The sequence below is a fragment of the Alexandromys fortis genome, unplaced genomic scaffold (assembly GCF_014885135.2).
Source record: "Alexandromys fortis isolate MF-2015 unplaced genomic scaffold, M_Fortis_MF-2015_v1.1 scaffold_41, whole genome shotgun sequence".
In the NCBI taxonomy this organism is placed as follows: Eukaryota; Metazoa; Chordata; class Mammalia; order Rodentia; family Cricetidae; genus Alexandromys; species Alexandromys fortis.
Genome location: NW_026067923.1, coordinates 832,346 through 859,929, shown reverse-complemented (window position 1 = coordinate 859,929; position 27,584 = coordinate 832,346). Strand labels below are relative to the sequence as shown.

Genomic DNA, 27,584 nt, shown 5'->3' with positions numbered 1-27,584 from the left:
TCTTGTAAACAGGCAATAACACCTACCGTTGGTTTGCAAGGAGGTCACAGCTGACCTCCACAAAGCCTCTAGTTAAGTATGTTGCTTCAGGCCAGGAATATTTCACCAGTTGGCTAGCTGCTTGCTTGTAACACGCGGCCAGTCTTGGCGACTAGATGTCAAAGACAAGGACTGGACTCAGATTAGGGAAGTAAATTTGGTAAGAAGAACACTAGCGTGCGCCCCGCGGATAACTGCGGCTGAGTTAGGAAACTTGGGGCGAAGAAAGTGTAAGAACCGAGGCGTGTAGGAAGGCCGGCGGCAGAGGCTCTGTCAGAGCGGCTGGCCGGCGCCGCCCCGCCCCACCCAGCAGACGGGTTGGCGAGTTCCGGGCGGCGAGTCCCCGCGCCTTCCCCTCCTCCAGCCGCCCAAGCTGCTCCAGCTGCGCGGGGAGCCCCGAAGCCGCCGCCGCAGAGTGTGTGCCAGCGCCCCAGGCCCACAGGTAGGAGCCACGGGGGCCAGGCTTGCGGGACTTCCGAGCCCGCAGGGCGTCCCGGCCTTGGCGCTTCGCCCTGGCCCTCTTGGAACGGACCTCAGCAGCCGCGTTCCAGGAGGTCCCCCGGGACCCCACCCCCTCCCGCCCCGTAGTCTTAATTCCTGCAAAGTCTGCGCTGGCAAGAGTGGCGCACACTGTGGCCGCAGGCGAGGACCGCTGCCCGGAGCGCAGAGCCGGGTTAGCGGCTGGTGCCCTAGACCCACTTTATCCTCAAGTCCCTGGAGATCCCTGGCGAGCTCTGCAGGATGCACCCCACCCCACTTCCCCGGGCCGGGGTGCAGTGGGTCTGTACGCTCCCTCTAACTAGATGGTCTCGCATTCCCTGAGCTCCTTAGCTCTGTGGGCTGACGGGGATGGCGCTGGCACCAACATCCCGGGCCAACCAGGAAGTGCTGCATTCCAGCGGCTTAGAGTCCGGCTAAAGCACAGTCCGGGGCGCTTAGCCACACAGCTGCTGCCTCGCGGCCAAAGATGTGCTGTGTTGAAGTGGAGGGACAAGCGTGACAACTAAGGGCAGGGCCTGTGTTAGGGGGTTGTTATTTTAGCTTTGACCCAAGATAATTTGAGACAGTTCTCTGGTTAGGGAGTGAGGTCCTCCAAGCTATGGGACTGTTTGTTTGAAACAGTTTTCTTCTGTAGCCCAGGCTGCTCTCAAAGGCATAGCAAAGGATGAGACCTTGACTCCTGGTTCTCCTGCCTCCACCTCTCAAGTGCAGGGGTCACTGGTCAGAATTTTTTAGGATTTTTTTGCCACGCCCTTCCCCATTACCCTGGGGCTACCTGCCATGCCTGTTTGTCCATCTCCCCCAGTTTCAGCTTGGCCAACTCCTGATGACCTTCTAAGGGTCCCAGGAGACTAAACTACCCGGGAACTTCAGAGACACTTCAAGCGAAGTATGTTAGTGGCACTGCTAGGCGAGCCGGAAGGGAGCAGGGATCCAGTTTGAAGTGTTCTGTGCGACTCTTTATGCAAGCATTTCTTTCCATAGTCAGTGCTTTGGGACACACAAGTGAGTTTGTAAGCTGCCTTTAAAGAATGCGTGGGGACTTTTAAAATTGTTATGTAAGCTAGTATCTGAGTTTTTACGGGCCAGTACAATTAGCTTTTCCAAATAAAAAGGGGGCAGTGAAGGTTGGAGGGGATGGCCTCCTTGCTGGCTTGTTTCTGGCATCACAGTGTCTGCACACACTGGTGTTAAGTTCCCTACAGGCTCACGTAAACCGTGATTTACCGATAAATACACAAGTAGTATATAGTTAATGTGGAGTCCCACTCATTAGAAGCTTACTTAGTACATATTTCTTAATCTAAAATTATAAATGGTCTTATGTAACCCTGTAGAATAAAAACATCACAGTGACAATATTCATCTATCTTTAACTTCAATGTATTGTAAAGATTTATTTTAATTTAATTTACTTAATTATTCATATTTAATTATGTGAATATGTTTGTCCTGGTGCGGATATGTGCAATTGAGTGCTAATGCCTAAGAACCCCAGAAGAGGGTGTTGCCTAAGCTGGGTGTGAAGCACTAAGCTGGGTCCTTTGCAAGGACAGTGTGTGCCTTAACTGCTGAGCCAGCTCCAGTCCCATTCCCACAGGTTCTGAAAAAGTTTTATGTTTTACTTTTATTTTATCAAAATACACACATGACTTTGCCATCTCAGCAATGTGAAGATAGATGTTTGGTTGCACTCAACGCAGTTCAGCCCCTGGGCTGTCATCCCTCTCCGTTCCCCAAAACCTCCCAGCTTCCTTGCAGGGATTAATAACACTTTAATAATGATGACTACATTGCAAATTTCAGTTTTCTCACTGAGTGAGGTCGGATTCCTTTTTCATAGCTTTAAAGAAATGCACTTGAAAAATGCTGTTTTGAGATAGGGTTTCTTGTACAATCCTGGAACTCACTATGTGGGTGAAGATGGCCATACCTGTGTACCCCCTCAGTGCTGGGCTCACAGGCATGCATTACCATACCTGTGCACCTCCTGAGTTCTGGGATGACAGGCATGACCACCATACCTATGCACCCCTGAGTGCTGGGCTCAGAGGCATGCACCACCATACCTGTGCACCCCCTCAGTGCTGGGATGACAGGCATGACCACCATACCTGTGCACCCCCCACCCCCGAGTGCTGGGCTCACAGGCATGACCGCCATACCTGTTTTGTGTTGTATGTGCTAGGTGAACACTCTATCAATAAAGCTACTTTGTCAGCAAGACATCACATGTAAAGAGGAGTGAGAAAGGCATAACCAGATAGATGGAGTGAGGAAGCCTGCTTGAAGGTCAGTTGGTAAGCTAATTTGAGTTTGTGGTGGGAGCACTTTGTGAGCCTGTCTAGGGGTAAGAAAAGGGAAGGGAGTTATTCTTAGTACTTCCTCCTCTGGAGACATAAAAATAACAACACAATCTCAGTCACTTAGTCCCCTTTAGCAGTACAGTGGGACCAATTCACACCATGCATGAGCCCAAGCCATGGCACAGTTTTAGTACCCAAAGACCTTTCTGATTAAGCAAGTTGCTGGGTTTGGCAATTTCCTGTCCTCCCCAGCAATATGCTATAGATAGTGTTAGAGAACCCAGCACATGAGATACGGTCTTTAAACCTGTGGCTCCACTGAGTCATTGTGTGCAGAAGAGCTGTCCTATGGGAGGCCAGGATTTATGTTTACAGTCCTGTGAGTCTCAACAGCACAAAGAAGATGTATTTGCTAAGGTGTTGGTTAAGAGATGTTTCGGGTTCAGACGAGAAGCAGAACCTCAGGTTCCAGTAAGCCTGGGACATTTCTGATTAGAATAGGGAATCAGATGCATTGCATCACATGGTTCAGTGGGGATGCACTATAATGTCACGTCTGCCCTGAACTCACAGTGCACGTTCAAATCTGGACCCCAGATGCTCCAGTGGTGGGCTCCATGACAACAGCATGTGTTATGTGAAACTTTGTTGAGTTTTAGATTTATTGAATAAGCATTAAGATGACAAAATAAGATAAACGGTAAGTTTAATCAACACTTACATGACGTCCACGTGGTTTTGGACTCCACTGAAAGCAGGTGAAAGCATCTCCTTTACACAGAGAAGGCAGTTAGAGGCACCCAGTGTCACAGTTAACACGAGCTGGGACTCCAACCCGAGAGCTTTTGTATTGCTGTCTCTTTAAGAGGTTAATCTTGGATTCTGCCTCCCTAACAAGCCACCTTTCCAGGTTTTTTTTTTTTTTCTCATTTTGTCCTTATTCTTGGGCATAAACAGCATGTTAAAACTGCAAGCATCATGCAGCTGACGCAATCAGTTCACTCCTGCATTTTTTGAAGAGGGAGACAAAATGGATAGTGGTCATGTTGCTGGTGAAAGGCTGCATTTACTGCTGGGCCAGGGTCCTCTAACTCTTGTCTTTAAGGAGTAATTGTCCTCTCTGTCTGTCTACACACACACACACACACACACACACACACACACACACACACACGATATTTTTGAGCCTAGGTCTCACGTAAGCCAGCCTGGCCTTGGGCTTGATATGGAGAATGACTTCTGACCCTCACGTTTCCATCTCTGAGTGCTGGGATTCCGAGTCTTCCTTGCCATGTCATGGCGTTTTGCAGATTTGAGAACTGAACTCTGCTCTAAGCATGCTAGAAAGACATTCTGCCAACTGAGCTACATCCCTAACACACTGCAGTATTTTAATAACTGTTACCACCACCCTGGAGCCTGTTTGTAAGTAAGGGCCCAGGTTGTACCCAGAGGCCAGAACAGACTTTTGCACTAGTTCCGGACCATGGAGATGCTGCCCCCGATTTCCGGTCTCCTTACCCACCTCCTGCATGACTGGCGACACTGGGCTGTCTTTGGAATGGAGGGAATATCTTATTTTATGAGCCGAGGCTCGCCTCTGGATGAGGGGAACATCTTATTTTGTGCTTCACTATTTTTGAGCATTTGGTATCTTGGAGCTGGAAAGAAACCTCTTGAAAGCCTCTGACACACACAGGGAAATCAGCCAAGAGCCTTAGTTCCTTAGTTCTGCAACAAAGACTTAAACTGGTTTTTCAAGACAGGGTTTCTCTGTGTAACGCTGGCTGTAGATCAGGCTGGCCTCAAACTCACAGAGATCTCCCTGCCTCTGCCTCCCGAGTGCTGGGATTAAAGGAATGTGGCTGCCACACTTGACCTTGCAAATGGTTTATTAAGAACAGAAAATGTTTGCATCAAACAGTGATTCTTTTTTAAAGTAGGCTTGTGCCAATAACCCGTTTAGAAAAAGGAGACTGACAATCAGCACAGGAAGGAGAAAAACAGCTGTGGGCACACCAAGTGGCAGAGCCGGTAGCAGAACCTTTGGCAGGTCTCTGTAAAACCATGGAGACTCCTAGGAAAGGCAAGGTTTGCGGAAAATCAAATGTGTTGCCTGTCTTCAAGTGGTCTTAATGTTTAAAACTGTTGCTAATCCTCCTAGTTTGCTTTCTAGTTCTGTGATGAACACCGTGACTAAAAGCAACTTGGAGAGAAAAGGGTTTGTTTCCGCTCAGACTTTATAGTGTCACTGAGAAAGTCAGGGCAAGAACTCAGGACAAGAACCTGGATGCAGGAACTGAAGTAGAGGCCACGGAGCAATGTTTATTGACTTTCTCTGTCTGCCTGCTTTCTTTCTTTTCTTTTCTTTTTTTATTTTAAATTTGTTTAGCACTCGGCAGGCAGAGGCAGTAGGATCTCTGTGAGTTCAAAACCAACCTGGTCTACAGAACGAGTTCCAGTACAGGCTCCAAAGTTAGAGAGAAATCCTGCCTTGAAAAATCAAAAAAAAAAAAAAGTGTATATGTATGTGTATATATCTATATGTATATTTATTTATTTATCTTATATCCCTGTAGCATTTTCCCCTCTTTCCTCTCCTCTCAGCCCCTCCCCCCCATACTTTGTCCCCACCCACAAGCCACTCCTTTGTTTCTGTTCAGGAAAGGGCAGGTCTCTCTTGGATATCAACAAAACATGGCATATCAAGTTTCAGTAAGACTAAACACCTCTCCATGTATTAAGGCTGGGCAAGGATATCCAATATGAGAAGTAGGGTCCCAAAAGCCTGTAAAAGAGTCAGAGACAGCCCCAGGTCCCACTGTTAAGAGTCTCACAAGTAGACCAAGCTACTTGTAATTGTAATATATATGCAGTGCCTAGGCCAGTCCCATATAGTTCCCTGGTTGTTGCTTTGGTCTCTGTGAGCTCCTACGAGCCCAGGTTAGTTGATTCTATGAGTTTTCTTGTGGTGTCCTTGACCCCTCTGGCTCCTGCAGGATTCCATGACTTCTGCCTAATGTTTGGCTGTGGGTTTCTGCATGTTTCCATCAGTTGCTGGAGGTACCAATCTATGACTATAGCAGAATATCATTAGGTATCATTACACTGACTTTTGCCTCTAGTCGTGTTTGGTTCTATCCCAGGTCTCTGGGTCATCCTGTCTGTGGGTCCTGGTGCTCCAAGCAGCTCCAGGGGTGGGCTCACTCTCTTAGCATGGGCCTGAGGCTGGGGCAGTCCTTGGTTGATCACTCCCTCCTCATGGTCACAGGAGACCGCCAGTTCAGGCTCCATATCTGCTATGACTAAAGGTCTTACCTGGGGTTGGTCTGTTTTCTTATGCAGCTCAGGACCACCTGCCTCAGGGTGGCATTGTCCACAGTGGACTGGACAATCTCACATCCAGCCTTAAGTAAGAAAGTGGCCCACAGGCCTATCTGATGGAGACATTGACTCATTTGAGGTTTCCTCTTTCTAGAAGACTAACTGACAACAGCAAAGACCTAACCAGCACATAGTTAATTTAAAAAAAAAAAAAACAACAACCCACAGCAGAGCTGCTTCCAGAGATCCCTTCTGCTCCGTGCCACCATCATCCCGGTGGGATTACTGAGAATGTGCTGGTGTTGGAATCCCGAATCTGCGTTGCTCGCTGTCTATATTCTGGGAAGGGCACAGCCTTGGAAGCCACTGTGGCACCTTCTATGTTTTCAGCAGGTTACATGCCACGGAGCTGAATGAAGAGGTCAGGTGGTGAAGGGGAGTGGCCGATCACTAAGGACCTATAGGCATTCAGGAAAAAGACTGGCAGGGTTAGTGTTTTATTGATCTGTCCTTCACTGTGCCATCGGCTGCTTTGTTCTAGTTTTGTTGTTGTAATTGTTTTGTTTGCACGGTCGCACAAGCTCACCTTGAATTTTCCGCAGTAGCTGAGACTGACCTTGAGTTTGTAATCCTCCTGCCTCCCCCTCCCAAGGACTGGGACTGTAGGCACAAACCTTTATACTTGTCTTACACACTGCCTGTAACTCCACGGGACCAGATTCCAATGTAAAGCTCAAGAGGGTTTTTAATATTCAAACTCGAGTTTGGTCCACACCTCCAGCATGCCAATACAGTGAGTGAGAAAGTGCAGCCCTGAGCCTGGGAGGGGAGAGCTTTTAAAGGGGAAACGCCATAATCAGGGGAGTTCATGTCCCATGTCTTGGGACTGGGTAAGGAGGACATAGGGTAAGGTAGTTTCTGAAACCATTGGTCAGTCTTGGGGTGTAAAAACTCTAACAAAGGACCATTAATAACTGACAAGGTATCTTCAAGGACAGGATGCTTCCTAGGAATGTGTGGACCTCATTAAATTTTATGGCCCTCCTCCCTAGTTTCTTAATGGGCCACTTTCAGGGTATCCATTCAAATTTTGCACATTTCTGGAGCTGCCATCGGCCCCTACTCATTATAGGGCTTAAGATGAAGCCTCTTACTTACAATGCAGTTTGCAAAGTCAGGCCCTCATAGTCGCTGCTTTTGAGACAGACTCTCATTCTGCTGTCCAGGTTGTCCTCTTATTCCTGCCCCTCAAATGTTGGGGTTTTCCAGTGTATGGACATATGGACATGCATTTTTCACATGTTTCAAGAATTATAAAACAGTAGGGTGCACTATCCAAGTAAGAGTGAGCCAGCTCATGTTGTGTTGAGAACACTCTCTTAGTATTCTGCAGCTTCGTGAAAAGAATGCCCCCGGCAATATCAACTTCTTATCCCCCTTAAAGCATTTAAAATTGTGTCATGTGTGTGTATCGTGTGTGTGGTGTGTGTCAGTCCTGTGTGTGGAGTGTATGCGAACACTGGAGAAGGGTGTTGGGTGTCCTGCCACTTCTCCATGGTCAACAAGGGGAAGGCCAAGCCTTTGCATCCACCCAGATTCAGAATTCCAGGGGATGGGGGCAGGAGTGGGAGTGTGGGGCAGAAGTGGGGGTGGGGGGGCAGGAGTGAGGGTGTGGGGCAGGAGTGGGGGCAGGGGGGCAGGAGTGAGGGTGTGGGGCAGGAGTGGGGGCAGGGGGGCAGGAGTGAGGGTGTGGGGCAGGAGTGAAGGTGGCACCCACGCCATAAGCCTTGCATCCATGTAGCCCTAGGCTCAGTCGCCAGCACCAGAATCCTCTTTCCTCTAGAACAGAACAAATAACTATGATTTCATCTTAAAGTCAATAAATCTAAATGCAAAAAGAAACCACTAATATGTCATGGCAGAATGGAATCCATATGATCATTTCACAAAGAAACTTGGCAATATGGTTAATATAGACAAGTATTTTGATTTAGGGAATATAAATGGAAATAATCCAAAGGAAATAAAAATGTATATCTAGAAGAACCTATTTATTACAATATTTTATAATGATATATATTTTTTATTTTTTGAGACAGGGTCTCATATAACACACATGGGCCTTGAACTCACTGTGTAGCCAAGAATGACTTCACATTTCTGAGTCTCCTGCCTCCACCTCCCAAGCACTGAAATTACAGATGAGCCCCCACATCCCAATTTATAATAATAGTTTTGAACCGTTTTTAACCGATAGAATTGGTTCATTTTGAGAGCTGGTTTTTATATTTCTCAGGAACTTGCTGAACTAACTGTGACAAGCATGTCATTATTAAAAGTCAGGATTTCTGGGGCTGGTGAGATGGCTCAGAAGTTAGGAGCACTGGCTGCTCTTCTAGAGAACCTGGGTTTGATTCCCAGCACCCACGAGGCAGCTCACAACTTCTGGAACTCCAGTTCCACAGGGTCCAATGCTTTCTTCTGCCTCTATGGGCACTGCATGCACATGGTCTGTGGACATGCATGCAGGCAAAACACCCATAAACATTAAAAAAATAAAAATTTCTGAATTTATAATTCCTAAATTTACATCAAATAAATTATATTGACAATGAAGACTACAACCTCTGACAACTCATCTTTCACTGGTTGTTACACTCACTGCCTTCTGTTCTTTTGAAATTATTTATATATGTTGTTTTTGTGTAGTAGAAATCCTGGAAGAACTACATTTGTCTTTCCAAGCTGCATGGTCTGTAGTGATGTAAAGTTGGTAGTGTGAGAAGAGCTCCGGTGGAAATAGGAACATCCTGGAAACAGGCAGACGCCAGGCTAGGCCGTCCTCCCCTCCCTCCCTCACCTGGTTAGTAAGCACCTGTCTGCGCTCCACCAGGCGTGTTATATATGGCACGGCCTGGCCCTGCTTCCATGCCATTGGGCCTAGTTCTTCCATTTTGCCTTGGGTTACTTTAATGGCAGGGACCTGAGCTGGGCAGAGCAGGTGTATGTCTGCTGTGTAGTACTGTTCATGAGTTACCTGTTAGATGACCCTGCCTGCATTTCATCAAACGCACCCAATACTGGTCTGAGTCTGGGTTCCCAAGTCACCCTTCTGTTTCTCTCACCTCTCTTCTCTGCCCTCACAGATGCTCCCTGCTGAGAAACCTCTGACCTTTGGAACAAGGACTACTGTCTACAGACAAGAGAGAAAACCTGGAACTTCCTTTGTGAATGTCATCTCTCATTTTCTGGAAACGCACAGGGACTTGATTCCGCTGCTCGCATTTGTCCTGCAGGTGAGTTACCTGTGAGGGGAGGGAGCGAGCAGACTGCAGTCAGCATGAGGCAAGCATGACAGAGTTGGAGGCCTCTCCCATTTTCATATCCGAACAGTAGTTTTTGGTTGGGATGCTCCAGGTCAGGAGGCCGTCTCCCACGCCCTGAACTACCAGAAGGCTGGAAGTGTGTGTTGGTGAGGTGTGTCCTGCCTCACCTCAGTGGAGGAAACAGGATCGCGTTGGCTAACAGCGAGGCAATTTCTGCAAATCTGTTGCGAACAAGGTTGATAGATTACAATTAAAGCCTTCACCCTGCGTTCATGGGGTCCCTGCTCATGCTGGCATTGGGATATCTCCCAAGCACAGAGTCTTTGGTGCCAAGAACATTCAGTGGAAGCGAGGGAGTCTAAGAAGTGATTCTTGTGGTGTAGTGCTGACGTCTTAGGACTTGTAGGCATGTCTACACTCCTGACTCGTGGGCTGCGTGTGGCTGAGAATAGATACGCTGTAACATTACTTGAACCAGGAAAGATTTTTCTAACTTGACGGTGCAGTTCTCAGGAGTGGAGTGTGTAGATGATGACATCATGCTAGTCCTGTGACATCAGAAAGCTGGGTATACCTGCGTGCATCCATTCGAACCAGGACTGGACCGTGTAGAAGAATAGTGCCAGGTCACCTGCAGTGGGCTGGTGTTTTGATCTCATAGTAGGATTCAGTTTTCTTTAATAGTAATCTTCAAACAATATTTATTTTTCCCTTAACTGATATGTTAAAATCTCCACCCTCAACACTATGGTGATAGGAACTGACATCTTCAGGAGGTGATTAAAACAAGTGGGGTCATTGCCCATTCCAGGGTACAGTGGGAAGGGACCTCATACGCACAATAATAATGTGTAAAGTATTTTTTAAAACTTAATTGTATATACTTAAAAATTGTGTTTGTTTTAGATCTACAGACGAGGTATGGAGGTGATAGAGAATGTCCCCAAAGGGACACCAGGGGTGTCAGCCTTTGGCTTCCCTGGCTTCGTGGGTGAAGGACTCTGTTGGGCCCCACATGCGTGGCTCCTCTGTCTACGGTGCATCTGCAGTGCTGTATCTCATTACTAACTAACGTCCGTGCTTTCTTTAGAATTCATTTGCTCCTAATTGGCTTTTGCTCCGTCTGTCCTACCCAGGACATCACCTTAGAGTTTGCGATTTGGCACTAAGAGCTTCTGTGCTGTGCTGGCTCTCCTGTCTAGGGCGTCCCTTGTTTCTGATGACCTTGGCAGTTTGAAGAGCACTGACTGGTTGTTTTGTTGAATGTCTGTCATTTGGGTTTCTTGATGATTTCTTATGGACGGACTGGGTTAGGCGAGGGAAACCACAGAGGTGAAATGCCGTTCCCTTGACTTCATGATCAGACGACTTACGTGTGACATTCGCCTTGATCACTGGCCAAGGACATGTTTGTAGCTATTTCTATTATGAAGTTAAATTTTCTCTGCCCTGTCAACGGTGCACACATCTTGTGAAAGCAGTCATAGGTGCAAGTTGTTACGGGACACTTCTTAAGAAGGCAGGTAGTTACTGACATTTGGAATTATTGAGCATAGAAAATTTGTCTCCGAACTCATTCACTTATTTATTACTTAATTTATATATATTAATTACTTATATTTATATGGTATGAACTAATGCTATTTATCTTGTGTTTTGAGCTATTATTTATTTATCCATTTATTTATTTATTTATTATCCAGGGCTATCTCTCTTCTTTAGTTATATTTTACTTTTGAGCAATTTATTTGAGTTCTGCTCTGTGTGTGTGAGTGCGTGTGTGTGTGTGTGTGTGTGTGGTTTGTATGTGTGCTGAATCCAGGACCTTGAGTATGTTAAGCAAGACTTCTACCACTAAGTTACATTACCAGAAATTGTTTAAAATTTTGGTTTATTTACTTTTGATTTTTAAAAGACTTATTTATTATTTCTACAGTATCCTGCCTGCATATATGCCTGCAAGCCCAAAGAAGGTACCAAAACTCATTATAGATGTTTGTGAGCTGCTGTGTGTTTGCTGGGAATTGAACTCAGGACCTCTGGTAGTCAGTTCTCTTAACCTCTGAGCCATCTCTCTGGTCCTGTTCATTATTTCTTACTATGATGCTTTCTTCCTAGGTCCAAGGACTCAGGAAAACTGTGAGTCTTTTGTAAATAAAATGATAATGTGTTTAGTGAGTAGGAATGATGAGAAGTGATTATTTTATTATCATTATTAATTATTACAGGGCCTTCTGTGACTCAGAATGGCCTTGACCTTACTGTGTTGAAAATAATGACCTTGAACTTCTGATCTTCCTGCTTTTACCTCCTTAGTGCTAGCATTACAGGTGTGTATCATCTTACCTTGTTTATGTGACTTGGAGACTAAAGCCCAAAGCCTTGTGTACTCTGGGCAAGCCCTACCAACTAGACCAGCCTCTAGAAGTAATAAGTGTTATTTTATTTCTTTGTCATAGAATATAAGCCAAGTTGGTCCAGGAAGAGGCCAAATGCTGTACTTAAGGCTTGAATTTTATCTGGTCTGTGGTCCCGGTGGCTACAGCCCTTTGCTGATATGGATGAAGGATAACATCAAAGAACCAGTAAAAATGTCTTAGGCTGATTGGGGTCTTCAGATCTTCTTTCCCTCAGGAGGTAGGCCTGGAATTGTTTCCCAGGCAGAGCCTAGTGGTAAAATGTAGGCCCATTGCTCTGGCTTGAGAGTTATTTGACAGGGGATGTGTAAGTGGCGGACTCCTGGGCACTGGCCTGTTATTGTCTCTAAGCTCTTCCAGAGCGTTAGCATCTGTTGCCTCTGTGTCTAGCCCTCCCCATCTCCTGCCATTCTGGTTAGATGGTAGACCAGTCTTGCATAGATTACCTGGATTCGGCGGCCTAAGTGTGTCCTCTTTATTTTTAAAGTCTCTCTTTAATTTTTTTTTTATTATTTTATGTGCATTGGTGTGAAGGTGTTATATCCCCTGGAACTGGAGTTACAGACAGTTGTAAGCTGCCATGTGGGTGCTGGGAATTGAACTCAAGACCTCTGGAAGAACAGCAATGGCCTAAACCACTGAACTATCTCTACAGTCCCTACTTTTAAAGTCTCTTTCAAGAGTCAGTGATATTTATATTTGTTTGTTTTAAAAATGAGTCATGGAAAGTGACAGCCTCATGACACATTTGAGGAAGGTTAGCAATAAGATGCAATAAAGCTCTCAAATGTTCCAGCAATGGAAGGAAGAGGAATAAATTCAGTCAACTTCAGTTTGCTTTACATCGAAGACCCCAAATAAAAAAGTATAAAACCCTCCCTCATTCATGGCAGTAATGCAACCCTTTTCCCACTAGTAAGATATTTGCATATACCACTTACCTTTCTTGTTTGTGTGAGAAAACACCTGACAGAAGCCACTTGAGGGAGGAGGGCCTTATTTGGGGTTGAAGCACAGGCTAGCATGGTAGGGAGTCTCTTTGACAGGAACTGGAGGCAGCTGGTCCTGGTCGTTTGGCATCCACAGTCAGGAAAGATGTGAGCGCTCAGCTCCCATACTCGTTTGTGTGCAGTGTAGGACTCCAGCCCATGAACTGGTGCCACCCATGTTCCGGTGCCCATGGAGGTCGGAAGAGGCGGTGATGTCACCTGAAACTGTAGTTGCAGGCCATTGTGACTTGTTGGGCATGGATGCCGGGAAGTCGGGTCCTCTGAAGAGCAGCAAATGCTCTGAACTGCTGAACCATCTCTCAGCTTCTGAGCTGGGATTTTGTGCTGAGGTGTTCTGGGTTTTGCACTTGGTCAGCAAGCACGGCCATAATGGTGCTTATGGATGGCCACAACAATTTGATGGTAGGCTTGGGAAGAAAGCAATCCCAGGAGAGCAGTTAATAATTACTGAGACAGCCCCACCCAGGTGTAGGATGGACTGAAGAGCCTGAGGTGCCAGGGGGAGAGGGCAAGAGAAGGAGCAGAGAAAGGGATCAATGCAGTCAGAGTCCTTCTTCTCAGAACCATTTCTATAGACTGGTACCGAAATACTATACATTCCAGTGTTATTCTTGGCTCTTTGGGATTATGTGTTCAGTTTCTAGGAATGTTAAGAGTAAGATGTTAAGTTCAGCAATGGCTTAAAATTAAACACAATGGATTGTAAGTCCAAAGATTAGGCACTCAGAATTTCATGCTGCATTATGGTTTTATATTCTATTAATTCCTCTACTCTCAAAAACACTTTTTTTTTTTCAAGGAGCAGAACCTACCTGAGAAAGTGCTGCTTTAATAAGCTTTTAAAAGTGTTTTAAATAAGCCATGCCTTACTCTATTCTTTTTGTCTAGAATTACTACCCAAGCTCCCTCAGGCTTTATGTGGATGCAGTTGTCCATGTGTACCGTTCTGTTGTCTGAGGTTTCTGTCCTGCCCGGTTCCCACAGTCATTAAGTCCCAAAGAAATCACACAGAGGTCTACATTAGGTATAAACTGATTGGCCCCTTAGCTCAGGCTTCTTATTAACTCCTATAACTTATATTAGCTCATTATTCTTGTCCCTGTTAGCCACGTGGCTCTGTACCTTTATCGGCTGGACAGTCGCATCTTGCTTGCTCTGTGCCTGGATCACAACTCACTTTTATCTACTTTTCAAGGTAGAAACACCACAGACTGTGTTGCTGCATCTCTCCCCATTGCCCCATAAGTTGGACTTGGCCATGATAGGAGTGTGTTTACATGGAAATTGAAAACACTATAGTTGATTTTTGTTGTTAGTCCTGAGAAGGTTTGGGGAAACTGTTGATGGGTTGGGGGGTGCTGGCAGTTGTCACACTGTGAATAAACAAATAATCGAGGATTCTTCCAGCAAATTCTGATACAGAAGCAAGATGCTTAGAAGGAAGCATGGGGATCTTCTTTCACCATTGTTTGGCAATGGATAAAAGAGTTCAGCAAATCCTAACAGGACCCGGTAGAATCAATTACTACATAAACTTTATAGTGAAGACTTTTATATTACAGTACACATATGTATCCAGGTACACATAAATACCCATGTAGCTCAGATGATAGAGAATGTGCCTCACATGCACAAAACCCTGGCTTTTAGCCCTAGCTGCACTACCACTGTCGTGAGCTTCACACTGAGGGCCATCTTTGTATCCCGCATCTGGGCAACAACAAGACAACATCAGCCGGGTCTTGCTTGGCTTATTCAAACTTGCTTGGAGGGAAGCGCAGGGTTAAGATAGCAAAAGCGACAACTGATAGAGTCAGGAGAGCATCTGGTAAATACTGAGTTTGCCCCATGTTTATTTCTCATAGGCTTTATACACCCCAACCCAAAGAGGAGGGGGAAGGCAAGAGACTTCTTTACCAAGATACAAAGAACAAACAAAGTAATTACCTTCTCAGTGCTCAAAGCACCTAGTAACCACACCCTAGGTCAAAACATCCTGTTAGTAGTCACTCCTTAGGCCAAACCTCCTGTTAAAAACCCCGAAGGAATAGGTCTGAACTCTGACCTTCAGCAAAGGTGGGGCAGTTCCACTTCTGTGGGCTCCCCCCACACCTCATATGAACCAGGCACAGTGGAACATCCTGTAATCCCAGCATTTGGGAAGTGGCAGAGGACCAGATGTTCAAAGTACCAGTTTGGGTTACATGGTGAGTTCAAGGCCAGCCTGGGCTGTAATTGGAGTCTTGTTAGTGCTGGCCTGTCTGCTTGGAATTCTTTTACTATTATTATTGGGACTCTTTCAGTGTTACTATTATTACTGTTAATTCATTTTTATGTGTACAAGTGTGTAGCATGCAAGTATATATGTGTACACATGCATTCCTGGTGCCTACAGATGACAGCAGAAGGCACTGGAACTTGATTTACAGGCTGTTGTGAGCTGCCTGACATGGGTGCTGGGATTGACTCTCACCACTGAGCCATCTCGCCAACCCTACTTTCAAGAACTCCAGTGTGTACGAGTGTTTGGGAAATTACAGGATTCTGCAATTTTCTGCAACCCCAGTGTCACAAGAGAAGAAACTGACACTCAGAGTGGAAAGGCCCAAAGTTCTCAACCCGGGCTTAAGGCGGAGCTGAGTCGTTTCTGCTTCTTATGACCCTGTGTTTCTGGCCCTGGTGTCCACAAATCTCTGCACTCTGGTCCCGGGAGTCTATTGAACTAAATGTTTCCTCCTTCTGCCTCCCAAGATGAGCAGCATTCGTTTCAACTGTGATTCTTTATTGCCTGAGACACTTGGTTGCTCTCTGAGGACCAACAATAGTTCACTTTTGCTCACCAATTGAATCTGATCCCTCAAACATTGGCTGACCGTGTTTGTTTGTTTGTTTGGAGACAGGTTCTCATGCACTATGTAGTCCTGGAACTCTCTACACAGACCAGGCTAGCCTCAGAATTCACAGAGATCATCCTGCCTTTGCCTTCTGAGCGCTGGAACTAAAGGAATGTACTACCGCACCCAGCTTTGCCGCCTGGTTTTTGTAACTATTTATGATTAGTGCTGTGGAGGACAAATTGAGGAAGAGCCATTGCTTATTCAGAAAGAGCTTATAGGTACTGGGGATTCAATTCAATGGTAGAGCTGGGTTCAAACCCAGAGAATTCAATGGGAAACAGAACTGTCTAAGCACACATATATCAGACATGGTATGACTAGGATGTGAAACCAGGAAGAGATGTATAACGTATCTGCCCTTCTTATGAGAAAATAGGCATAGCTCACTTGTTAAGCAATGCTCACATTCACAGTGTACGGCATGAGAAGAACAAATGAACATATTAAGGAAACGAAACCCTGATGCCTACAGCTTCTATCTCAACCCCATGAAGAAGTTCTTCCAGCCAGGTCCTGTAAAGCTGCTTCATACCCAGGAGGCCCAAAGGAACCCAGCTTTCTTTGTCTAATGGCACTTCAAATATCTCCAGGCAGGAATGCTGGCTCAAGCTATAATTCTAGCACTTGGGAGGTACAGGCTGGAATATCAGGAGTTCAAGGTCACCTTCATTTGGGTTTTGCCCTGCTCTGGTATGCGTAGCCAACTGCGGGTTAGCAAATGGTGAAAGGAACCCCGTTTCCTTTGCAGTGTAAGGAAGAAGCAAATGTGAAGTCTGACACACTCCTGCATGTCCTTTGCTCGCTCAGCAGCTTGCTTATGAATTCATTGATTTGCTAGACGACCACACCTCAATTGTTTACTTATTCACAGTGTGACAGCATCAGGCACCACCCATCCCATCCACATTTGCCCTTCACCTCCTTAGGACTAACAGCAAAAATCAACTGTGGTGTATACAGTGTTTTTCAGTTTCCACGTGGACACGTTCAATTTATGGGACAGTGGGGAGAGGCAGCAATGTGTGTCACGGCGTGTCACACTGGTGAGCAGGCCAGAGTGTCCTGGAGAGCAGAGGGATTAACAAGATGTGAATTCATAAGGCTGCCATCAATTTTGAGTACTTTCTTGTCCCTGGGCTAAATACAAGTTACTTTAATTTTTAATCGTTGCTACATCTAACAGCTGACTGGTAGCGTTTTCAGGTTTTTCTCCAGAGCCCAGGACACCACTGGAGTTACGTTTGACAATGTTCTCTGACTGCAATTTGAAGAGATGTCTGGCAGAGGAGGGAAAAAGCTCTGAGTGAGAGTAATAAGGGAAGAACAAGACGACATGGGTCCCCAGACCCCACTGGCCTGACTTTAAATGAGGTCCAGGTTAATAAAGAACAGCAAGGAGATCTAACTGTAGGACTCAAATTATTCTTGAGGCAAGATGTTATTCATGTAGCCCAGGCTGGCCTCCAAAAACTCTTTCATGTAACCAGTGCTAGCCTTGAACTTGATCCTCCTGACTCTAAACTCCCAAGTGCTGGGATTTCAGGCATGAGGCTCCATAGTCCTCTTTAAAATTAATTTGTTCTTGAGACAGGTCTTGTAGCATAGCCCAATCTGGCCTCAAGCTTGATATTCTCCTTCCTTAGCCTCCCAAAAGGCTGTGATTTGCATACACCAGAACGCAGCCCCCATGCAGGACATTTAAGAAAATTCTCCTCTGTTGTAGTCTTGGTGATATCTTGGCACCATCACACATGTTCCTAGAGCCTTACCCCATTCACAGACTTTTGCTGTGCTCTCTGCTTGGTGATCTGTTGAAATATGGAGCGGCGGGGCTGCGTCCCCAACACCCCGGCCACTTGGCTAGCTCATGCCCGAAATAACAACACACAAACTGTATTCATTTAAAGAACTGCTTGGCCCATGAACTCTAGCCCTTACAGGCTAATTCTCGCACCTGGTCTAGCCCATTTCTAATGATGTGTGTAAGCACCCCAAGGTGCGCTTACCGGAAAGATTCTAGCCTAAGTCCATCGTGGGTTGCAGCTGCCTGGGAGAGCTGAGCATGGCGTCTCTGCTCCAGCAGAGCTGTCGGGTCTCTCCGGGAGCAGAGCAGAGTCTGACCTCACTTCCTCTTCCGCCCAGAATTCTATTCTGTTTACTCCTCCCATCTATGTTCCAAGCTGAGGCCAAGCAGTTGGTTTATTATAACTTAACCAATGAAATCAACAGATTGATATATGACACTCCCACATCACTTCCCCTTTTTCTGTTTAAAAAAAAAAAAAGAAGGCTTTAACTTAACATCCAAAGCTCTAGAAATGACAGAGACATCTCGCTGCCTGGACAGTCACCCAAAGTTCCTCTGTACCGTTGGGGCATCCATCTTCGGCCTACAGGCCCATAGTTTCCAGCAGACATTTCCACAAAGCAGGAAATTTCAAAGGCAGTCACTATCTGCTTGTCCTGAAGAATGTCTTGCAGACTCTTTCATGAATCAGGAACCCCGAAAGATCATCTCACCTTTAGGCAAGTTCAGCAGTCCTCTCTCTGCGGGTTCTCTGTGTCCAGTTTATGCAATAGTCCAGGCAAGAGCAGTTTCTTGCCCAAATGGCTATCAAACTCCATAAGGATCCTCTTCGATGCCCATCTTCCTCTTGAAGTAGATTGGTGCTGCCAGGAGCAGAGTGTCTCATTGTCATGAAAAGTCCTAAGTTATTAAAACATTTAAAATGCCATATTCTATAATCTTTGAAAAATATGAAGAATGCCTATCTAAAATATATCTATGCACATCTAGAAAATCTTAACTAACATGACTACAAACTTAACTATTATTAATGATTATTCATTAACAACCTATATGCATTACAAAATTGACCTTAAATTTAAATCACTAAAGCAAAATCCATATCAATGTAAATTATTCATACCTATATCATCTCCCCCTTTAAATGTAAAAGAACATTTATAAACAATATTTGGGAACATGGGCGCAGTTTTTTCTCTCCAAACTGCTTCCTGCTGAATGGGGGCGTCGTTAATTAGGTCTTTCATGGTATAACCTGTGTGCTAGTTTCATCTCAGTTGGCAGTTGAGCGAAGCAATTTTCTGAAGGTATTCACAGCAACCGTTCAGGAGGGCGTGGTCCATCATACCATATCGGAATAGAAGAAATGAACAGGGTCTCATCCTCTGTGAAAACAAAAAAAGAAACTCCTTTCCAAAGTATCATGTCCTTAGATCCAAATTTCAAAGTCAAGGCATCAAAATCTCTACGATGGATTAGTTCAGCAGCATTTATAAACAAATATCTTTTGGCAGCTGTTGCTCCTTCCTCAGCATTCAAACAATTCAAAGAGAGCATAATAGTATACAGTATCAAGATTCTCTGTGTATTTTCCATCTTTGTACGCTTTATTTTAACCTCTATTTCGTTTATTTTTAATTTTATATTCTCTGTATCTCTTTGACCTGGAATAACTCTGTAGACCAGGCTCTCCTTGAACTCTCAGAGATCTGCCTGTCTCTGCCTCCCAGGCATTGGGATTAAAGGTGTTTGCTACCACACCTTGAACTCACAGAGATCTGTTTGTCTCTGCCTTCTAGGCACTGGGATTAAAGGCGTGTGCTACCACACCTTGAAGTCACAGAGGTCAATCTCCCTCTGCCTCCCAAGCGTTGGGATTAAAGGCGTGTACTACCACACACAACTTCTCTTTTTCTTTTTTTTTTTTACTTTAAGAATTTTAACTTTTAGTCTGCATACATTTTTAACACTGTAAATCATTTAAAATTTTCTTTGTCTTTGAATCTCTCTTTACTGTATATCTCTCTTTTTCTGACCACACGAGCCTTTAAATTACTGAGCAATATGAGTAGGATTAAAGCCGTGGCTTTGCCAGCTAGATCCAGTCCATTCCTTAGCTTTCCGGCCTCATGGCTGAGGTACCGGTTGTAGCCACGTTTACTGCCACAACTCTATGGCATTTCAAGGTCCCTGCCAGCAAGCGAGCTTCAGCAGCCTGTGCTTGCAAACCACACGAACCGCCTGCGTAAAAGAGTCAGAGTTTGACGTGGCAGGACAGCCCAGAAAGCCGGCATTTTTAAACGGCACAGCTTTTTTCCTGCTACAGCTGAAAATCGAAAAGCATGCGTTCAGCTTTTCGTCAACACCGTTTAAGTGTTTTGTGGCAGGACCTCTTAATGAGCTGCAGGGTTTTGCAGCTGAAGCTGAGTCAGGAAGCCTCTCTTAGATGAGAGTGTTTGCTTGCTTCTAACAAGCAGAGGAGACCCGAGAAACTGCTGCTACGAAGAAAACATGCTTTACTCTTTCCCAAGCTTTTTCAGGCTTTCTGTGGATTCAGTTGTCCACACGTCTGGGCGCCATCTGTTGAAATATGGAGCGGCGGGGCTGCGTCCCCAACACCCCGGCCGCTTGGCTAGCTCATGCCCGAAATAACAACACACAAACTGTATTCATTTAAAGAACTGCTTGGCCCATGAACTCTAGCCCTTACAGGCTAATTCTCACACCTGGACTAGCCCATTTCTAGTAATGTGTGTAAGCACCCCAAGGTGCGCTTACCGGGAAGATTCTAGCCTCCATCCATCGTTGAGTCTACCCAGGAGAGCTGAGCATGGCGTCTCTCTGGGAGCAGAGCAGTGTCTGACCTCACTTCCTCTTCCGCCCAGAATTCTATTCTGTTTCCTCCTCCCATCTATGCTCTAAGCTAAGCCAAGCAGTTTATTGCTCAGCCAATGAAATCAACAGATTGATATATGACACTCCCACATCAGTGATCACCCACTACCTGGTAGCAACCTACCACCTGGTAACCACCCATACCTTGTGACCACCACCTGGTGACCGCCCACAACTGGTGACCACCCACACCTGGTGACCACCCACCACCTGATGAACGCCCATTTCCTGGTGATTATCCACCACCTGGTGACCACCCATACCTAGTGACCACCCACCATCCAGTGACCACCACCTGGTGACCACCCATACCTAGTTGGTGACCACCCACCACCTGGTGACCACTCACTACCTGTAGCAGGTCAGGCGCCAGGATTCGTATTCTCAAGTGTGAGCATCTAGGACCGTAAAGGACGCTGGGGTCCTATCTGCACTCTGCAGTACGTACCTAGTTCCCGATATTGCCTGGAGCCTGGAGGTGATGGGTTTGGGTCCCTGGAACTCATATCAGCAGGGGGAGAGGCAGCCCTTGCTAATTCTTCCTGTGGCCTCTTCCTGCAGTGGCTGCTGCAGTCTGCCTTTAGGCCAGAACACAGGCTCTTCCCCCTCCAACGCTCCTACAAGCTCTGGGCTTAAGACCCATCTCCCTTTGTAGATCCCCAGGGGCACACTGATCCATTTTGCTCCTAGAATTTCAGACTTTCTTTTTGAGGTGTCTCCCCCTCCCCCATACTTCATAGATGATGTGCAGACAAATAGGCAAAAATGGCCAAGGCCCTGGTTGCTGGTTGCATGGTGGGGCCAGGGCTTGAATTGGAATCAGCTTAGACTTAGGCATAGGACAGGGAGGGAGGACCACTTAAAAATTCAATACACTTGATTTGAACTTGATGAAATAAATGCCTGTGGGAATTCAGGGGGTCCTGGGTAGACCAGAGGGAGGGTGGTGTATGGAAGAGGGAGGCTTTAAGTTTACAAATGTCTCCTAGACTTCCTTCTCTGTGGACACAAAATGGCAAGAGACTTAGGTGCCAAATAGACATAAAGAGAAAGAAGAACTCTAAGCAACATCAGTGTTTAAAGGAGGGTGTTGGCAGAAAAGCCCAGAACTCAGAAGCCAGGACCCCGGCTGAAGAGGATGTGAGAGGAAGGAGGCCTGGGCCCAGCACTGTGACCCAGCTTTGTGACCCAGGCTGGGAAGAGGCCGGCCATTGTGCTGTTCATCCGTTCAGAGCTGGCATCGTGATCTGTGAATCATCCCCTCCTGCCTCTCAAGAGGGATCAGATTTGCTGCAGTTTGGGGAATGGCCTGTGAACACGATCGAGCCTTGTCAGTACTTTGATCTCGCCTTTTACAGTCAGCCCTAGGAGCTGAAGGTCTCTGCAGGTCTGCTCTGTAGTCTCTCCTTTCCCCTTGTCACTGCCTGGTGCTGTAATTCTCTCCTTTGTCCCCTGCCTGATGTGTCCAGCAGGTTCTTCACTGTGATCTAGTGACACGGTAGATCTCAGGCTGGCCCAGCATGTGTGTCCCTCCTGGTGTGTGAAGAGGACTCCTGAACAGATATGTTTCTGAATGGCTGCGAGGTTGGCATTCAGCACAGAGCACACTGGAGAGGCGTGAGACGGCTCAGGAGATAAAGGTGTGTGCCACCAAACCTGATGACTTCAGTTCCATTCCTGGAACCCACATGGTGGAATGGGAGAATTGACTCTCCTGAGTTGTTTTCTGGTCTCCGTACTTATGCTGTGATACACACACAGAAAAACTCTCTCTCTCTCTCTCTCTCTCTCTCTCTCTCTCTCTCTCTCTCTCACACACACACACACACACACACACACACATGCACACACACACACACACAATGAATAAATAAATGTAATGATATGCCCTGGACATGTAAGAGGTTGTTGGTTTGGGAAATAAGATGGTTCTACCATGGAGAAGAGTGCCCTTATCGGGAGATATAGCAAAGTACATTTTCTGCAGACAGATCTGTGGGATGAGTGAGAACAAGCAAGTCTGGATATAACCACAGGCTTGCCGTATGAAATTCTATTCCATGGGAATTAAAGTTTGTGGCTTTGTAAGGCATTTATTGCAGATGGTAAAAACTTTTCTCATATTCTTTTGCCAAAGCCTAGAAGCGTGTAAAAATAAGGATGGGCTTTTTACTGAGGCTGTGTGTCTGTTCTTATCCCCTTAAACATTTAACGTGTCCCCTGTGCACAGCAGTGACATTTAAAGTTGCTATAACACAGCAACTTAAATGTAGAAGTCTCTTACGGAGAAAACAGGAAAGTGAGAGAAAGACACTTAGGGATTGTGTTTTTCTGAGAGTGTTGCAGTTCCCAAGGTAGTGTTCAACTTCTCTTGCAAAAGCAATTTAGATGCAGACACTTGAAAACTGGCGTGTCTGGACCAAGGTACCTTCTGCCTCAGCTGTTCTAATGTGACATCTCCAAGATGTGGTCCTTTTTGGAGAGGGAGTCTGGTGCTTGACATGTCCAGTTCACACTGTGGGCAAAGAATGAAGGTAGGCAGGGAAGGTTCTAGCTCCCTGTGAAGACATGCCTCATTATTCTAACACTGTCACATCTTACTAGATAAGCTCGTCACCAAAGCTGCTGCACCTGGCCACTCTGCGAATCTATTAGTTATTAAGAACCTCATTTTCAACAATTGAAGTAACAGTCTTGCTTTTGCGTTGCCATTGTAGCTTTATACTCAGAAAGGTCCCCTGTGAAAGGCGACTCTAGAGTGTCTTTCTGGATGATTTCACATCAGGAACTAGCTAAGTTTGCTGCAGATGTAGGGTTAGTAAGTTACATGTGTTTAGGGGCTTCTTACAGGGAAATGACTAACTTACCTGTAGGGTTGGATGGCCAACTAGAAAGAGGTAGTACAGACAGAATTACCGTGAGCAGAAGTGGAGACCTGAGTCGCTGAAGTGTGGGAGTCCTACGAACTGTCAGTGGTCCTGTCAGGGGAATTGTCTTGTTTCCTAATCACCCTGGATGCAGTCTCCAGAATCCCTTCACAGCGTCAAGGTTAGTAGCTGATTGGCAGCTAGGGAACATGTGTGCACACACTCTAACATGACTGCTGCCTCCTTCCCTGACATGTGTGCACACACTCTAACATGACTGCTGCCTCCTTCCCTGACATGTGTGCACACACTCTAACATGACTGCTGCCTCCTTCCCTGACATGTGTGCACACACTCTAACATGACGGCTGCCTCCTTCCCTGACATGTGTGCACACACTCTAACATGACTGCTGCCTCCTTTTCTGCTTTAGCTCTGAGGAAACAGTGTTGTAGTGTCTGGCCCTGACTAGACACACACAGAAGGGACATGTTGGGGACTGTGGCTCATTGCAGTGAAGTCAACATGTCACCTTACTATTTAATTGCCAAGTAGTGACAGATACAGGGTAAAAACCAAGTCAGTGAGTATTTTCTCATTTCCATTGTCTGACAGAGCTCTGTGGATACTATTGTAAGTATTGCCTCAGATGGCAATGTGGAACTAGTTAAGCTGTTTGTTCTTTTTAGTATTTTGTTCTTATATTCCATGTATCATAGGTAATTAAGACTTGATGTTTTTATGTTTCATGAGATGAGTGAAGAATTTTGAGGGTCATCTGCCATTGTGACCACATCCAATGCAGCATTGTTTTTAGAACTAATGGAAATATAACTCAGTTTTTAACTACTTAAATGTTTTTCCTTATCTGCACCTATTTTGGTCTTCTGGATACATATGCTAACTGATCTTTTTCTTCTTTATTTTTTTACGTTTGTTTGTATGTGCGTGTGTGGATGCATATGTATGTGTGTGCGTGTGTCTATATGTGTGTATGTGTGTGCGTGTGTGCATATGTGTGTGTCCATGGGTGTGTTTGTGAATGCCCAGAAAACAACTTTTCAGAGTCAGGTTTTTCCTTTCGTCATGAGTGTCCCAGAGATAAACACGTCATCAGGCTTGGTAGCAATGCCTTTACCCACTGGGCCATCTTGTCAGCTCACTCCTGACTTTATCATAATAAAACCATACATTTACAATGGGCAAAGTCCACCTAGGTACGCTTCACTATGTACAATTAAAAGCAAACATTATAAGCAATTAAAACATTGTATTTTACCAATCCTTTTTTGGTTAGCAAACTATTTAAAATAATCAGTGTTGCTTTTTCAGTTCAAAGTTTAAAACGAAGGAATCTTCTACAGTTATCTACAGTTATCTTAAAAATAATCCCATGCCTTCATTTTTGGATGCCAGAAGTATAGGGTAGAAATATAGTCACTTAGATAATAGAACCTTGGGAGGTTTAGGGGTCCACTTATTTTTGTTTGCTTATGAAAAGCAAGAATCACTGTTCTATCACTTTAAGTTCTTTTTCTTTTTTCTTGAAACTGGGTCTCTTCATATAGCCCTGGCTGTCCTGGAACTCACTTTGTAGACCAGGCTGACCTGGAACTAACAGGGATCCACCTGTCTCTGCTTCCCAAGTGCTGGGATTAAAGTCCTGCACCACCAGGCCCAAACCTGAGAGTTCCTCTTTAATTGCGTTTCTGTGCACTTGATTTTTGTGTGTGCCACAGCACGCACAGGGTGAGGGGGGTTTGCTCTGGATCCACTATGTGGGTCTGCAGGTGGAGCTCAGACCCTCACTCATGCTCTGCACCCAGCTTCCGGTGCCCATTGCTGAGCCATTTCACCCCCAGATTTAAGTTCTTGGAAATGGAAATGGGTAACTCGCTGTAAATGTTTGCTTCAAGCAGAGATGGTCCTTTATTGTGGGAGCTTCTGCCCAGTTGAGTCCATTCTTTCTTCAGGCCCCATTCGCAATGGAGGCTTGCGTTCATCCCCACAGCGAGTAGTGCTTGTTCTTTGCTGAGTGGGAGCTCAGGGACGGACACTGCTGGTCCAAGAATCACGTGTCAGAATGTGGTTCAGAGGTGGAGAGGCTGGAAGGTCATCAGATATTCATGAGAGGTGTTTATTTTGCTTTGTTTGAGAAACGGTCCCACTGTGTAGCCCTGGCTGGCCTGGAACACTGTGTAGATCAGGTTGGCTTCAAATGCACTGAGATCTGCCTGCCTCAGCCCCCTGTGATCAACAGGAGCGTGGCTGTTCTTGGAAGGCACTAAGTTGACGTGCTCAGGTGTGCCCCACGGGCATCATGCAGTATATGAATTGCCAGAAGGAAGTGGGAAAAGGCTATAATAAAGATTTTTGAGAAAGCCCTGGAGGAAGAGATCCAGAACTTCCTGGGGGATGGTTTCACCACAGACAGACACACCGCACCTACATTGCTGAGGGTGGGCGTGGTCTCTTGAGGAGAACAGGGAATGTTGCTCAGGAGTAAGACAGGAGCTGAAGGCGTGCACGCTTACTCCTTTTAGATCACCATATTAATGGTGATCATTAGAGATACCTTGACACTACTGTGTTAACGCAGGTTTTGTTCCTGCAGCTGCCTTGCTTGCCCCCATTGCTATTCAAATGTGCACCTGGTTTTGTTTTGTTGGTAGTGTTCTCTGTAGTGCCCACGTCTGGCAGGCAGTAAGTGAGAGTGCAAATATAGTGCGTGCAAGAAGGAGCTAAATAAAGATGCAGCTACCTAGAATTTAGTTTCTACAGTTCTCCCATGCAAGCAGCAAGGAGTTATCTTAATAAATACCCGGGTCTATCTCTATGTGGTTGAGACCGACCTCTCATTACAAATGCAGCAGGCAGCATTTCAGTCATCTGACTGCGCCTGTTTCTAAACCTCTGCATGAAGCTGAAGATAGGAGGGCAGGAGGTGGTGGGAGGGATCTGCTAAATGGAGCAATCAAACACATTGATCAATAACTAAGGGAACAAACAAATAAATATTTAAGACTATCAAATATAAAATGCCTGTGTGTGCACACATGCCATGGTGTGGGTATGGAGGTCAGAGGACTGCCTGTGGGGGCTGTGTGTGCACACACATGTCATGGTGTGTATGTGGAGCTCAGAGGTCAGCCTGTGGGGGCTGTGTGTGCACACACATGCCATGGTGCAGGTGTGGAGGTCAGCGGACAGCCTGCGGGGGCTGTGTGTGCACACACATGTCATGGTGCGGGTATAGAGGTCAGCGGACAGCCTGCGGGGGCTGTGTGTGCACACACATGTCATGGTGCGGGTATAGAGGTCAGAGGACAGCTTGTGGGGGCTGTGTGTGCACACACGTGCCATGGTTTATATGTGGAGGTCAGAGGACAGCCTGCAGGAGCTGTGTGTGCACACACATGTCATGGCGCAGGTATGGAGGTCAGAGGACAGCCTGCGAGAGCTGGTTCTCTCCTTCCACCTTCACACAGCTTCCAGCCATTGAATTCAGATCATTAGGTTTGCACAGCAAGCACCCTTACCCGCCGAGCCATGTCTCTGACTTATTGTTGCAGTTTTAATTTCCCTGGTAAGTATGAAGAGTTAGGACCTCATCATGCGCTTGCTTTGTTTCCCCAGAGTCTCACGTAGCCCAGGTTGTGTAACTGGCTGTCTTTGAACTCTTGATCTCCTAAATTCCACAGGAGCAGGGAAGTTCCCTTTTCACTTCCATATTCTCAGAGCTGAGAACAAGAGCTGACACACAGGGAGCAATGGGGGAACTTCCAGCCTCTTTCCATAGGCCTTATTGCTTTCTTCTCCAAGAGAATCTCAGAAGGAACCCCCTCTGCTCACTTACTGGTGAAAAGCCCTTGTGTGCTTTTCTTTTCCTCGATTATCTGGGGGATCCCCTACTTTCAGGTTATTTCCTTGGGCCCCTCTCTTGTTGTCATGGCAAACAAACCATGTGACACAAAGCTACCCAAAGGGAGAAGGATTTCTCTGGGTTTGCAGTTTGAAGGATGCAGCCACTGTGGCAGGGAAGTAGACCGCGATGTGTGCTCAGGTGATATCAGCATTCGGGAAGCAGAGGATGGACAGGATTTGAGGCTGGACTCTAAAGCCTCGAGGCCAGCCCCCATAGCACTCCTCCTCTAGAGAACCACCTCCTAAAAGTCCCACAGCCTTCCGACACAGA

The 27,584-nt window shown here is 46.0% G+C and overlaps 1 protein-coding gene across 3 annotated transcripts in view; it reads left to right on the top strand.

The window, feature by feature from the left end:
• The first annotated feature begins 244 nt into the window (after positions 1 to 244).
• Pld1 (phospholipase D1) overlaps positions 245 to 27,584 on the top strand; it is a 217,470-nt gene continuing 190,130 nt past the window's right edge. The window contains exons 1-3 of one of the 3 annotated variants that reach the window (XM_050142100.1): positions 245 to 481; positions 9,317 to 9,466; positions 21,995 to 22,162. The gene's annotated coding sequence lies outside the window, so the exon portion shown is untranslated. Of the gene's footprint in view, positions 482 to 6,642; positions 6,659 to 9,316; positions 9,467 to 21,994; positions 22,163 to 27,584 lie in introns of those variants that run through there. The other 2 variants (XM_050142099.1, XM_050142101.1) reach the window with 2 other exon arrangements.